Source organism: Myodes glareolus, chromosome 5, assembly GCF_982192425.1.
Source record: "Myodes glareolus chromosome 5, mMyoGla1.1, whole genome shotgun sequence".
NCBI classification, from domain to species: domain Eukaryota; kingdom Metazoa; phylum Chordata; class Mammalia; order Rodentia; family Cricetidae; genus Myodes; species Myodes glareolus.
The window spans coordinates 97,139,866-97,154,887 of NC_142030.1; the positions used below are offsets into that span (position 1 = coordinate 97,139,866).

General features: G+C 44.6%; 1 protein-coding gene across 8 annotated transcripts in view; it reads right to left on the reverse strand.

Moving 5' to 3' along the window:
- Mgat5 (alpha-1,6-mannosylglycoprotein 6-beta-N-acetylglucosaminyltransferase) overlaps positions 1-15,022 on the reverse strand; it is a 295,197-nt gene that overhangs the window by 135,602 nt on the left and 144,573 nt on the right. The window lies entirely within an intron of this gene.

Here is a 15,022-nt window from a genome sequence, read left to right on the forward strand (position 1 = left end):
AGGCTAACTGGCCAGCAAGTCCTAGGGGTCTTCATTTATTTATTTATTTATCCATTTATTCATTTATTTATTTATTTAATTTTTTGAGACAGGATTTCACTTGTAGTCCTGGCTGTCCTGGAACTCATTCTGTAGAACCATCTGGCCTCGAACTCACAGAGATCTGCCTGCCTCTGCCTCCTGAGTGCTGGGATTAAAGGCGTGCGCCACCACTGCCCGGCTGCAAAGGTTCTCTTTAAGAACTCAATGACCTTGACATCTTATTTAGAACTGAATGGCATCCTATAGGTTAAAAGTACCTGGTTACCTTCCCATCACTGTTTGAAAAGGGTGGTAGGAGGAACAGACAAAAGTGGGCCTATAAAACTCCCCCAAACATAGAAACCACGGCCACCTGTACTCCCGCTGGCAACTAAGCCAAATCTCCCTGTCCAGCCCATTTGCGGAGCAAGGATAAGCATCTTCAGGAGGGAAGGCGGCACTCTGCCCCTGGTGCCTCACATATACTTCCTCTCACCAACTGCTTTGTATGTACAACATGGTAGTGTTTCTCCTTGTATACCTGTTAGGGACACACGGCCACCGTATCAGACAGCCCCTGCAGAGTGCGCTCACGTGAGCTCCACCACTGTTCCAGGGCTTGGCATCAGCAGAAGCCAGGAATCTCTACATTTGGCCTGGAGAGGCAGCTCTTGCCAACATCCTCATCGCCAGTTTGGCTATCAGAACCAGCAGTAATGGCTCAGAGGGAATCGGTCACAGCGGAAATCCATCTCCTTTTAGCAATGACCTCACGCTGCTCCTTCTCTGCTTGGCAAGTCTTTGCCTAGGCCTTCTTCACACCACAAGACGAGGGAATTTCTACAACTACGTCCTAGACAGATGTTTTAGTTACTCTTCCTACGGCTGTGACAAAACACCATGACCAAAGGCAACTTGGAGAGAAAAGGGTTTCCTGGGTTCACAGCCCATCAATTGAGGGACGCCAAGGCAGGAACTCAAGCAGGGCGGGAATCTGGAGGGACAGAACCACAAACCAGCATCGCTTACTGGCTTGCCCCACATGATTTTCTCTGCTTTCTTCCTTATACAGTCCAGGACCACCTTCCCAGGGGTGGCACTGCCCACATCCATCATTAGTTAAGATAATGTGCCACGGGCTTTCCAAACAGCCGATCTTACGGAGGATTCTCTCAGTTCCCTCTTCCTACACATGCTGAGGTGTGTGTGAAGTTGAAAGGCACTAATCAGGACAGCACACATTCTAGGCGGACAATCTTCAGGTCACAGGAAGCTCCTATGCCCCAGCGGACGGGAGAAGTCAAGGCTCCACAAGCTCTCCTCGCAGCCTCACACGGAAGACAAGTTGAGTGTCCCTTGTTTGAAATGCTTGGGACCCTCTGCTTCGGGGTATGCATAGACTTCACATATGCACAGACTTGCCGTTAGGTTGTATGTTCCTAACAGAATATCCAAAATCTATAACTAGAGCTTTTATTCGGTAATAATTTTATTTTGATTACTTCTTTACGCTCTCACTCATGCCTGCATTGCATGGTGAGCACATCCCCCTCATGCTCCATCAGCCTGTTTTCCTTCCCTACTTCTCCCATTCCCCCTTTGTCGTAGACAGTTTTATTTCTTTCACATCTCATATGTATACACATACCTACATGACTTCCTGGATCTACACGAGATGCAGAGCCACAAAGGAGAGAGAGCATGGCATATTTGTGAAACCAGCTTAATTTCCCTAATATAATTCTTGCCAGCTACATTCTTCTCTTTTTGGCAAATAGCATGCCATCAACCTTCACGGCACTTTGAAAGCATGCTTTGTATCTCACTGTTTTTATGGGGTCTGGCTTAAAAAGCTGGAAACAGCATCAGCATTGCATTTTCCAGGTAACTTCTCAAAGGCGTAACTGCTGACCCTCCACTTTTCCCTGATTCATAAACCTAGAGCCTGGAGAGATGAAAAAGATGCCCAGTGCAATGAGGAAACAAGATTTAAGCTCATTAAGCTGTTTCTCTGTGTCAGGCATCATGAATCTACACCGTTAGGGCTTTTCCTTTCGGGGAGTGTGCATGTGTCTGAGTGTGAGTCCGTGTACGAGTCTGAACATGTACATGCCAAGCACGGAATGTGGAGGTCAGAGGACAACCTCAGGTATCAGTACTCATCTTCCATCTTGCTTGAGGCAGGATCTCTTATTTGCTGCTGCATATTGCCAGACTAGCTGGTCCCTGAGCATCTGGGGATCTCCTGCCTGCACCCGAATCTTGCTGTAGGACCACAGGTAATACAGACATGCACTACAGCGCCCAGCTGAGCATGGGTTCTGGGGAGTGAACTCAGGCCCTCATGACCGTGTGGTGAGTGTTTTGCTTACTGAGCCATCTCTTCAGCTCAGATTTTCCGTTCAGGTCAAGATCATTTCCAGCCGACTGTGTCTAGGTATTCACGGGCACACCACTGTAATCACCTCGTTCTTGTTCTGCACGGGAGATGTGAGAGCGAGTGTGGAGGAGTAAACTGACTGAGCATTATTCTGCTTGGAAAGGCCCCTTCGCTGGGCGCCTGGACTTGTTAAGTTAGAGCCTGGTGCTGTAGTACTGCCTGTGGGGAAACACCACGGAAACAAATAGAAAATTACATGAAAACACACTGCCAAACAGGGGGCTGGAGAGACAGCTCAGCATGTAAAGCAATTGTTACACAAGAGAGGGGATCAGAGTTCAGATTCCTAGTTCCCATGTAAATGTCAGGCAGGTGTGATGGCCTGCCTAATGCCAGTGATGGGAAGGGGAGACAGGATTCCAGAGCATCCTAGCTAGCTAGCGTGGCCAAATTGGTATGTCCAATTGTCTCAAAGGAGAGGTTCTACCTCAAACTGCAAGACGGGGAGCAATCAACAAAGACATGTCGTATCAACCTCTTCCCTCCACAGGCACGCATACATATACATCCACACACATGTATAGATACACACATGTGAACATGTGAACATACATGTGACATACATGTGAACACACATGTACACATGCGCACACAGGACATATACCTACATAAGCAAAATTTCTAAAAACAATTTAATTAAAACCACCACAAGGTATTTCATCATACACTCTGTTCTTCGGTTCTTGAGGACTATGGCCTTAAAAGTTTTAGTAAGCCGTGAAATCAAGTAAGAGACACTGCAGAAGAGGGACAGGTCAGAGACATGGAAGGCAGTGCGATGTGTGTTCTAAATCAGAGTGCTTTACTAGAACAAGCCCAGCCCTAAGTTAGAATGAAGGCAGTCAGCCGCCCTCTAGGTCTGGAAGGGTTGAGAGGGAAGATAAAGAAGAAAGCCTAAGAGGCAGGGGAAGAACGATGATTGGACAGCTGAGCAGGCACCAAAAGCTAAAGGATCATGAACTCCAGGCTTGGAAACCAATGTATTGATTATCACTGCAGGCAATGGGAAAGTTACATAGATTTGTGTAGTTTGGAGTAGGTACCAACTTTCATTGAATAGAAAACCAAACGTGAAACCTGACCATTTCATTTGGGATGTCAAAGATAAAAACACATCAAGGGTAAGAACATGCTGTGCTCTAGGAGAAAACTGCCACATAAGATCCTCACAACTGAACAGAATTTTATATCTAACATAAATTGTCCAGGATTCGAAATTCAGTGTATACTGGTAGCTCAGCTGGTAGGGTGCTTGCCTAGCATGCACTAGGTCCCTTCCCTGGCACCACATAAAGAGGTGTGGTTACAGACTGTAGTCCCAGGGAGAGGAAGGCAGAAGGATCAGAAGTTCAGAGTTATCCCTGGCTACCCAGTGAGTTCCTTCCAGTATAAACCCAAGTCCCTCCCCTAATGATCCCAATGACATACTTCTGCCAACAAGCCTCCCAACCCTCACAACTTTCCCAAACAGCGCCACCAGCTGGTGAAATACATATGAGAGACAATTCCCATTCAAACTCTACCATGGCCTATGCAACAAACCCTCGAGAGCCTCTTTCTTCACTCGAGAATTGTTGCAAAACTTTCTAAGAACTTAGTCACCATTCCTTGGCTAGGCACTGAGACCTGCAATCATCCAAGATCTCATTCAGTCTCAGAGTGACCATGACAGTAGTTCCTGAGATGCTCAACATGAAAGACAGCACACGGATCTCACCGCATCCTTTACTCTATTGCTGCATTAGATTCGTCCTACAGAATGGGTCTTCTCTGTGCCTGCCTTACACCCCTAGGTAGTTTTATGTCACAGTGCCTGTGGGTGGAAGGTAAGGGACACTGAGATTACAATACTTTAGATTTGTGCAACCAGAGAAGCTTGGGTGCTTGTCAATAAATAGAATGGGGTCACAGCACAGTGCTGTGTGTATAAATTCTCAGAGCTCTGGGGCCGGGAGAGAAAACGGAATTTGCAATGCGATGTGGATAATCAGGCTCTTTCCGCATAAATTGGCCTCACTTTCTGTAAGGACATACCTGTTCCTTATACCATTTTTCCTGCAACAGAACGTTCTTCAGTATTTTAAGTAACAGCGGAAAGAACATGAAATACACGGGTATCCAGTTACAATAAGTGGGCAAGGCAGTCACTATTATAAATTGGAAGAATGTTACTTTTGTATTTCAAAACTATTTTCTACAAATGTTTCACTATAAAAAAAAGTTTCACTATATATTCCAAGAAGAAATAGCTTTTCTACATTTTTTTTAAAAAAAATAAGATATAAACTGACATATTGAGACATTCTTGCTGTCAAATCCGATGAGAATATGAAACTGTGAAGTAGGTGGAAAATATTAAGAATTCGAAGTGATACTGGTCACCACTGGCATTCTCAGGTTGCGCCGTGGGTGATGTTAGGGCTACTCTACCACTCTCTTGTTGCACTAGATAAGAAGGGGCAAGAGCCTTTCAGAACCCCGTCTTCCCACAGGCCGCAGGCAGCTGTCTTTATGGGACTGTGGCAGCCCCTGACATATGCATTCGTACATTTTTTTCCAGCCCCACAAATGTCCAGGGCTTTTGCTTTTTGCTAAGTAAAAAGGTAGAAAGATTTAGTCTACACATAGAAAGATTTACTCTACACATGTGTGTATTTGTATTTCTTATAATTGGGGAAGAAAAGAAAATAATATAGAATTAGAAACTATGGGAGAAGACTGGCAATGGCCGTAAGCTATGTTAAGTATAAATTACATTGTTACAAGCCTTCATTGAAAAACGTGAATCAATTAAGAAGAGCAGTCAAGGCTCTAAGTTAGCCTGGTCTACCTAGGTGAGTTAAAGGGCAGCCAGGGCTACACAATGGGGGGGGGTAAAGATAACAGCAAAGGTCAGCAACCTGGCTCAGCAGGAAAAGGAGCTTAATGCCAACCCTATGATCTAAGTTTGACCCCTAGGACCCACAAGGTGGAAGCAGAAAACTGGCTCTGACTTCCATGTGTGCCACGGCACAGGAACTTTTCTTCACAGAATACATACATGTTTAAAAAATCAACATAGTCAGCTTAAGATGACATGAATGACATAGAACACTGACAAGAAATTTAAAGCCGCTATGATAAGATTGAAGACAAAAAGAAAACAATCCGCAACTAAAAGAATTCTCAGCAGAGAAATGAATACTTGGAAGAGACCACACACACACACACACACACAAGCACACACACAAAAGAATTTGAGAGATGTAAAATAGACTACCTGAAATGGAAAATTCATGACTTTTAAAAGTAATAATAAACTAGAGATAGCTGAAGAAAAGACCAATGAATTAGAAAACAATTGAAACGGACCATAAAGGTCGAGGGAAATAATATAAGCAAAGCCCGTGACACGGGAGAAGATGGATAAGTGGACACCAAGAGACAGCCAGCGTGCTGATGCTTAGCTTTAACTGTCAAGGTCATACAACAGAGACCACAGAAGTCTCAACGACCAACTGTCTGTCAAGTTTGCCTGTGGACATTTTGATGAGGAATTTTCTTCTTATTTAACTTAGACTGGAGGACCTGGCCAGCCTGATTGTGAACTGCAGTTTCAAGGCATGGACCCTGGACTGTAGAAAGTGAACGCTATTGCAGGCAGGGAGCAGGCATGCAGGCAGGGAGCAGGCATGCAGGTAATCCTCTCTGTCCTTGGCTGTGGGCGGGACTAGCTGCTTCAAGTCACCTTTAAGGCCCTATAGTGAGGGGCCAGAACCTAGAATTTAAGTCAAACAAACCCGTTCTCCACTGAGCTGCATTTTGTCAGGGTATTTTTTACCAAAGCAACAGAAAGGAAACTAGAACAAATGGAAAAGAAAAATGTTTGAAGAAATAATAGCCAACAACTTTCCAACTGCATTTTTTTTAAAAAAAAATCGTTAACTTCAGATCTAATAATTCAGTGACTCACACAGAAGCAGAGACAATTATGTTTGTTATAACCAAACCGCTAAAGGTCAAAGACAAAGAAAAACGTTAAAGGCAACGAAAGAAAAACAAGACACATTACATAAAAGGCAATAAAGACAGCAACACCACCTGACTTGTCAGAAAAGCTGGAACCGAACAAAGCTGATTTGCTGTGTGTAAGTATTGAGAGAAAACTTACTGTTAGCTCCGAATGTTAGCGACATCCCTGAAAAATACCAGCTAAAGATAAATAAATAAACAATGCCATTTTTTAGGGGGGAAAAGAAAGAGAGAAATTGCACCACTTGCAGAACTGTACAGCAAAAAATAAAAAGAAATCCTTGGGGTTGAAAAGGAAAAGCAATCAGATAATACTGTGAGTCTACAAGGAAATGGAAAAAATCAGAGATGCTAGTATAGGGCTGGAGGCAGGCATGGGTAGACCGCTGGCTGTCAAGGGCAAGGACCTGTGGGGTTTGTTTGCTTTGTTTCATTTTGTTTTCCTTCTACACAGAAAAAGCTGAGTGTAGCACTGTATGCTTGTGACCCCAGCATGAGCGAGGCAGAGGCGGGGTCCCTGAAGCTTTAGCCTGTCCGTCTAATATAATAGGAGAGATCCAGGCCAATGAGAGACCCTGCCACTAAATAAATACAGGGAGTGACAGGGGGGTGGGTGGGAGAAATGGTAGAGGAAGACCCCTGACATTGGCACCTGCCTTCCACGGGCACACACATCCGTATGCACCCACTCACACACAGGAGAAAATGCTAATCTATGTTCAAGTGGGAAACTAAGTTTTTTTTGTTTGTTTGGTTTGGTTTTCTTGTGTCTTTGCTTCTTCTCCTTTTTCTTCTTTTTCCCTTTTTGAGACAAGGTCTCTCTTGTAACTTGGACTATTCTGGGTCTTACTATATAGACCAGATTGGCTTTGAACTCAGAAATACTTGCCTGCCTCTACCTTTCAAATGCTATGATTAGAGGTATGTCCCACCAGCCACCAGGCCCAGCTTCTCCTTTACTTCTTTTATCATGTTTCTACTTAATACAAAAATCATAATAGGGAGTAATGAGGATTAAGAGATTTCTAGACGTAGCTAAGTACAATACTCGAAAGGATGGTTGATCAACATGAATTAAACATGAACTTGTAATATCATAGCCCTTTTATCTTTATGGGATATCTGCCAAGGACCCCAGTGTTTTCATGAAACCAATGTCTACATACACTGAGCCTTCTAATCTATATGCATATGACAATATGTCATTTATATATTAGGCATAGCAAGATTAACAATAACTAAGGATAAAATTCAATTATCACAATATACCCTAATCAAAGCTATTTAGAGTTTATAGAAATTATAGAGGATTTGTTCTTCTTAAAAAAGATTTAGCCAGGTGTGGTGATGCATGCCTTTAGTCCCAGCACAGTGGAAGCCGAGAAAAGTGGATCCATCAAAGTGTGAGGCCAGTCAGGCCTACATAGCAAGCTCCAAGCCAGCCAAGACTACACAGTAAGACCCTGTCTCAAAAAAAAAATGCCAAAAAGATGATACTTTTATTTTTAATTATTTGTGTATCTATGTGGGTGTTTACACCCGTAAATGTAGTGCCCCTGGAGGCCAGAACTGGAGTTATGGGTGACGGTGAGCAGCCTTAAAGGTACTGGGAACAAACTGGGTCCTCTGGAAAGGTCTGAAGTGCTCTCAAGCCCCGAGTCATCTCTCCAGACCTCGGAGGATTTGCTCTTAATGGAGATCTTACAAACCTTAGCACACACGTTCTTTCTTTGTTTAAGTCAAGAGCTTACGGTTTTTCCCTCAAAGGATGTCCTTCACGGTGTCTCTTAGCCATACGGGAATGGCAGTGTTTTAATTCCCAAGCTTTGGGGCATTATGAAGTAAAATACGGGCTACTTGAACATAACACTGCGCTGGGATGATTGCTAAGAGATTAGCTGCTGGGTAGCATCCATGGCAGCGAAACACGGTGGGTCCCTTCTAGGAAGGATAGATAGCACAAGAACTCACCGCACTGCGCGGAACTTCAAACGCACTAATTATTTCTGCAATTTTCCCATTGACTCGCACAACGCAAAAGCTGCTGATTATTTCTGGGATTTCCCATTAACATTTCTAGATCGCAGTTGACCCAGGCAACTGAACCTAATCCAAAGCAAAACCATGCACCAGGCGGGTACTGTTAAGTCTAGGCAGGCTGTATGTCCCAGCTTCACTTCTGTTGCTCTCATAATGTGCCCTAACCTACAGCGATGGGGGAAGAAAGGGCTTATTTGGCTTCCCATCCCAGGTTACACACAATTCATCATTTCAGGTAAGCTGAGGCAAGAGCTCAAGCAGCTACTGACATCATATCCATGGTCAAAAACAGAGAGAAACCAATATACCCCTACTGCCTGCTCACTGCTTCCTTAGCCCTTATCCTATATAATGCAGGACACACCCCACATACGCTTAGGGAAGCGTGCCACCCACAGGGGGCTATGGCTTCCTACATCTATTAACAATCAAGATATACCCACCACCCCCCAGACATGTCCATGGGCTAACCTGGTCTAGGTTAACCCATCACTGAGATTCTCTTCCTAGGCGTCCCTGGGCTATGTCAAGGTGACAACGTACACTCTCATACAAATATTAAGAAAGCACATTGTGATACGCACGACGGGGGCTGGTAAACACCCTTCACCCCAGCCCGGATCTGCCGACTGCCTACTTTTCTATGTAAAGCTGTATTTCAGGCGCTGCCATTCGGTCATATGTCCACAGCTGATGCACGCACTATAACGCACAGTTCTACAGCTGCAAGGATGTTAGGCCCGTAGCTCACAGGGTTAAAATGGCTCACAGTCAGTCCTTCAGAGTCCACAGAGTCTACCGCTGAGTTGTTGTTTTCTTCGTGTCTAAGTGATGGAACTAGTAATGACTCAACTGGAGGCTCTCCCCAACCCCGCTCTGCACTTCTGCACACGATTCACACCTCAAAACCAAAACCAAAACCGTGTGTGCCTCTGTGAGGAGGCCAGGCCGATGTCAGGTGTGTTCACCAACTGCTCTCCATTATTTTTTTCCTTTTTTTTCACTTTATTGTTTTTAATTGAACTGTACATTTCTCCCCGCTCCCCTTCATGGGCATGCACTGTGAGCACATTCAACTCCCTTTACTCTCCTCTGTTCCACTTCCTCCCCCACCAATCCCTTTTCCCAACTAGTCCCCAAGGGCTACACAATTAAGGAAATGGCACAGCCTCCTGGAATGATCAGTATCTCCACAGGAAGGGCGGCTTCACGGGCACCTCTGCTATCCATAGCGGAAAGTTGGAAGGCCCAGTCTAGCGGTTTCCACAGCTGCCATGCAACCATGGCTTCCATTGCCATGCTGGGTCTGGATGGCCATGTATTTCACAGCACTCTTCCTCTTCCTCACCCTCCAGCTCCTGAACCTTTTCTTCATCTTCTATAACGTTCCCTGGGCCTTGAGAGTAGGGGGACACATTTTATTTTTTGAGAAAGGATCTCTCACTGGGCCTAGAATTTGGAGCAGGCAGGTAAGCTCAGTCTCCACTTAGCTTTTTGGCATGTGTTCTGGGGTTGAACACGGATCCTCATGCTTGCATAGCAAGCATGTCACTGACTAAGCCATCCCTTCGGCTGCCAGCCTACTCATCCTCTCCTCTAGTTCCAATTTGTCCTCCCAGCCCTGTGGGTGTGAAGCCCGTCAACAGACACAAAGACAACAGCCCTTGCAGACACTGGTAAAGAAGCTTCCACACCTGCGTGAAGCCAAATCTCCTTAACAAATCCTTTGATGTATACACATTCTCCAAACGGCTCTGCTGAGTTAATCTCCACTAATACAAATAGAGGAAAGTTTAAAAGCCAAAGTTAGTGCTTAGAAAAGATGAACGGCATATATAATTCCTGCTAGTGAGAATAACTGAGAAGAGGGGAAAAAATAAACAGTGGTGGGAAGGATGGAAGGACAATCCTACACACTCCAAAGCTGTACAAGAAGACCGAGAGGCAGAAGAACTACCTTACTGATTAGAAAATGTCACAGGCTCGTGGGTCTATGTCCGGGTAATTCATAAGACCCCAAACTGGAAACAATTCGCATGCTCAAAACTGGCAGAATCGATAAGTCAACTATGTTTTTCTCAGACAACTAAACATTACTCTCTGATCAAAACCCCAAAGAATGAACGATTAATATATGCAATAAGGCAAATATATCTGAAAAACCTTGTGCCGGGCTTAATGAAGCCCTTCCCTACATGTTCCCAAGTGCCTGGATTAAAGGCCTGCGCCACCACCGCCTGACTACAAAGTGTCTTACTGTCAGTGGCAGCACTGAGGTGTCCCCGGTGGGAGTGGATGAGTTTACTGTGTGTTTACAGTGCTGGGTCAGAGCACAGAAGGGCTTCAGAAACAATCTTTGCTCCCAAGGGAAACAGCATGGGGGCAGAGTCACCGGCACCCTCAAAGGCTTAGAGGAAGAAAGGCTGTGATTTCCCTCCCACTCCCGTCTGTAGACTTTGACAGACGTCAGCCAGCCACTTGACAATGTGCAATCTCGTTTCTCAGCTGATTCGCAGTACCTGGTTTTCTGCCTCACACATGGATCTCCAAAAATAGCCCTGAACGATAAGATGGTCTAAAAGGGGGAATTCGGAGAAGTCATCGGGAATTTAAAATTTCCCAGCACTGATGTCAACTTGCCAGGATCTGGAATCACCTAGGATCACCGTGGGCATGTCTGTGAGGGAGTTTCTAGGCTGGCTTGGCTGAGACCGGAAGACCTATCTTAACTGTGGGGGACATCATTCTCTGGGCTGAGGTCCTGGACCAAATGAAGTGGAAAAAGCAAGCTGAACAACCGCATCCATCTCTCTCTTTCTGACTGTGGACGCCATGTGACCAGCCTCATGCTTCTGCCATTATGCTTTCCCCACCATGACAGACTGTACCCTCACACCGTGTACCCAGATAAACCCTTCCTCCCTATGTTGTTATTGTCAATGAGGAAAGCAAGGGATGCATCCAGCTAGAAAACCAAGTGAACAGAGCACAGCTGCTTCCTGCAAAAGTTACACCCAATAACCAAAACGTATCAGATCTTCTCATTAGAATACAGAAATGAACCAAATCTAAACCTCTGTGAAAGACGTGCAGGGAAAGAGGAGTCACCAGTGGCCTCCACGTCACATGACACGCACTTTACAAGATGAGTGGAGAGATGTGTGGTCACGGCAAGGTCATGGGAAAGGCAAGGAGAGATGTGTTAAGAACGAAGCTTTTTGTGTGCTCGAAGGAAGAGTAACGGTTAGTATAGTGATTTGACAGGCTCTAGAATTTCCAAGGAGAGAACTCTGAGAATGCCTGAGAAGGAACGCTCACAGCACAGCAGCATCGCATGGACTGGGGTCCTGGACTAAATGAAAAGGAGAAAGAGAGGCAGGCATGGTGGTGGTGGCTGCAGCACAGCCTTTAATCCCAGCACTCAGGAGGCAGAGACAGGCAGAGTCCTGTGTTTCAGGCCAGCCTGGTCTACAGAGGGAGAGTTCTAGGACAGCTGGGGCTGTTACACAGAGAAACCTTATCTTGGAAAAACAACCAAAAAATATTTTTTTTTCTTGTTTTCTACTGGTTTCTCTTATGTTGCTTCTATGTTTGCATACAGGTACAAAGTCAAGCCTGATTGGACCCTCTCAGATTCGTACATGCTAATTTATGGACAGCTAATTTAAACCCCTTATTACTGTCTCACTTCCTGGGTCTCCATACTAAATCCTGGCTCATGACCGAGTTTAAAGCTTGGCCTGATCCAGAGAGCATCCTCAGTCTAGGTGATGGCCAGGTTCCCCACTGTCACCAGCTGTGATGCAGGAGGCAGGAGCTTTCTGCACTCTGCTCCAAATCAGGTCAATTCCATTTATCAATGAAGCTGCCGGTGTTCCCAGCATGCCTTGCTCATCTTCCAAGGCCAGGTTTGGTGGATGGCAGCAACTCCAGGCAAAAAGGATTTCATACAGATTTATGAGCTTGTCTGGAGGCGTTACTTCTCAATTTGGCGGGTGTCTTCAGCCAACTGCCAAAGCTCCAAAATGGCGGTATTTCAGAATCCTGTCCAGATTCATTACTTATCTCTTCTGATGTTTTAAATTTTTATTTTGTTTTTTTTTAAAAAAATATTTTACTATTTATTTGTACATGTATTAAACGTGTGTGCGCACGTGTGTGTGTTGCACATGGAGTGTGTGAGGGGGTCAGGGGACAAGTTATGAGAGTTGGGTTTCTCGTTCCATCACGTGGGTCCCAAGGTTAAATTCAGGTCATGGGCTTGACAACAAGTGCCTTTGCCTGCTGAGCCGTCTTGCTGGACCCTTAATTTTTATTTTTTGCTGAGGATTTTCCAGGCTATTTTCCTTCCATCACTCTGAAAGACCTGCCTCTAAACACTAAGACTACAGAAAGAACTATACCTACTATGACGCTTATAATCATAATTATCATTTAACCTTCCTTATCTGGGTTCTACAGATATTACTATGGGAATATCACTTTTTTCTCATTCTAATCAAATATCAAGTCTAATATAGAAAGGAAAGGAAAGCAAAGAAAACTAACAGAAGATAGAGGGGGTAAAATTAAATAGATTAATATCTACAGAATACAGTCTGTCATAACTCAATTTCCACTGTCTCATGCACTCTATACAAATATAGAAAGTGATTTTTCTTTCTTTCAGATGATTAAAAAATGAACTTCATAAAATGAAATGGAGGAACATAGGAGAGACAAAGAGTAAGAGGGAGAAATGAAACCTTAAGCTTTATTCCCTCCTTTAAAGAGGAAAAAAAAAGATGAGTAAGTATTTAACCTTCCATCAATAAAAATGGGAGCCAAAGACATTAAGAACAGGAAACACACAAGGACTAACCAAGTGAGCCAGGCAGCCACTCCCTCAATACCAAGCCAAGTAATTGATAGTGTTTATTTAGTGCCCACAAATTCCAGACTTTGTCTCCTGGTTGTTATAAGTCTCAGCTTGTTACATAGATACACCCATGGCGGGTGTGTAAATTCTCTGCCACTTTTTAAAAGTACCAGGAGGCCATCCTCAGTTCCCCATGAAATGCAACAATTTTTGTCTGACCCCACTCTCCTCTCTTAGCCCTACCTCTTGGCCTCAGTGACCAGCATCACGGTATCCCTCTTCTAGGAGTCAGAACTCAGTTCAGAACCACCATGTTACATGTGGGGTGGTCAGATGTCAGTAACTAAAACTCTCTGCTATCTGAAGAATCTCACCTCTCCTTCCCACCTCCCACAAAAAAGCTGTGGTTGTTTTCGGTTCCCACTAAGACTCATCGAAGACTCTGGAGCTTGGAAGCTATGTTGTGAAACGATGTCAGCCATCCATCCCACACCGAAGCAAAAATTAACATTAAGACAGGGGAGCATTTGTTGGGCCAAGATTAAGCAGCTGAACCGAAACAGAGACTTGAACTTGGCAAAACTCAAGCTTCCGGAAACAACTCTTGTTGGGTATCTGGGGCTGCCCAAAAGAACCGTCGATGGTTTCCAACTGAAACTCTGAGCAGTCTTTTTTTCTGGTTGGCTCATGCCAAGAACAGCGGCGACAAGCCAGGAGCCAGGCAGTGCTATTGCTCTTGCCATCCTCTGGGAAAGTCTAGATAATAAATCAAGACGGAATGAATCTTTAGTAGAGCGGTAATAAAACTACCTATTAGCATTACCACGGAGACAAGCAAAAAGAAAGAGGAGAGCTGCTGACAGGAAATATCGTCAACACCATCAAGACAGTTTTCCAATTATAACGTATTTCCTATCTCCACTGCTTACAAATGACTACATCAAGACTCCAAAACATCTCACTTTCCCTGCCTGGGTTGTGAAAGCCATGTAGCTGGTTAGGCTACCGCATTCCCAACTCCACTGCCAACTCTACCAGACACTTCCAGCATAATCCAGAGATAGTCAACTCATGGGAACTTGAACCACAGATGCTAGATATTTCTGGCTGTTTTCTTGCTCGTTTCCAATATTCATAAACTAATAAACAGCCTCCAAATGTCAGCGAACATCTGGGGCATCCAAAATTATATTTCTTGGACCTGCCTCTTAATAAAACCACAGCCCTCATCCTGAATTCCCACAACAGGCCTTGACCAGCAGTGGCATACAGCTCAGACAAGGGTTACCTTAGGGCATAGTGGTGGTTAATCCTCATTTGTTAATCTGGCTGGATTTAGAGTCGCCACGAAGACACACTTCTAGTTGTATCCACAGAAGTTTAACTGACAGGGAAGCCCCAGCCTGAGTGTGAGCAGTACCGTCCTATAACTGTAGTGCTGAACTGAGTGGAAAGGAGAAAGTGAGCTGAGCACCAGCGTCCATCTCTCTCTGCTTCCTGACTGTGGATGCCCTCCCTATGACCAGCTTTCTCCTGATACCAGGTCTCTCCTGTCATGACAGACTGTATCCTCAAATTGTGAGCAAAAAAGCCCTTCCATCTTAAGTTGCTGTCAAATATTTTGGTCACAAAAAGGAGAAAAGTAAGTAATT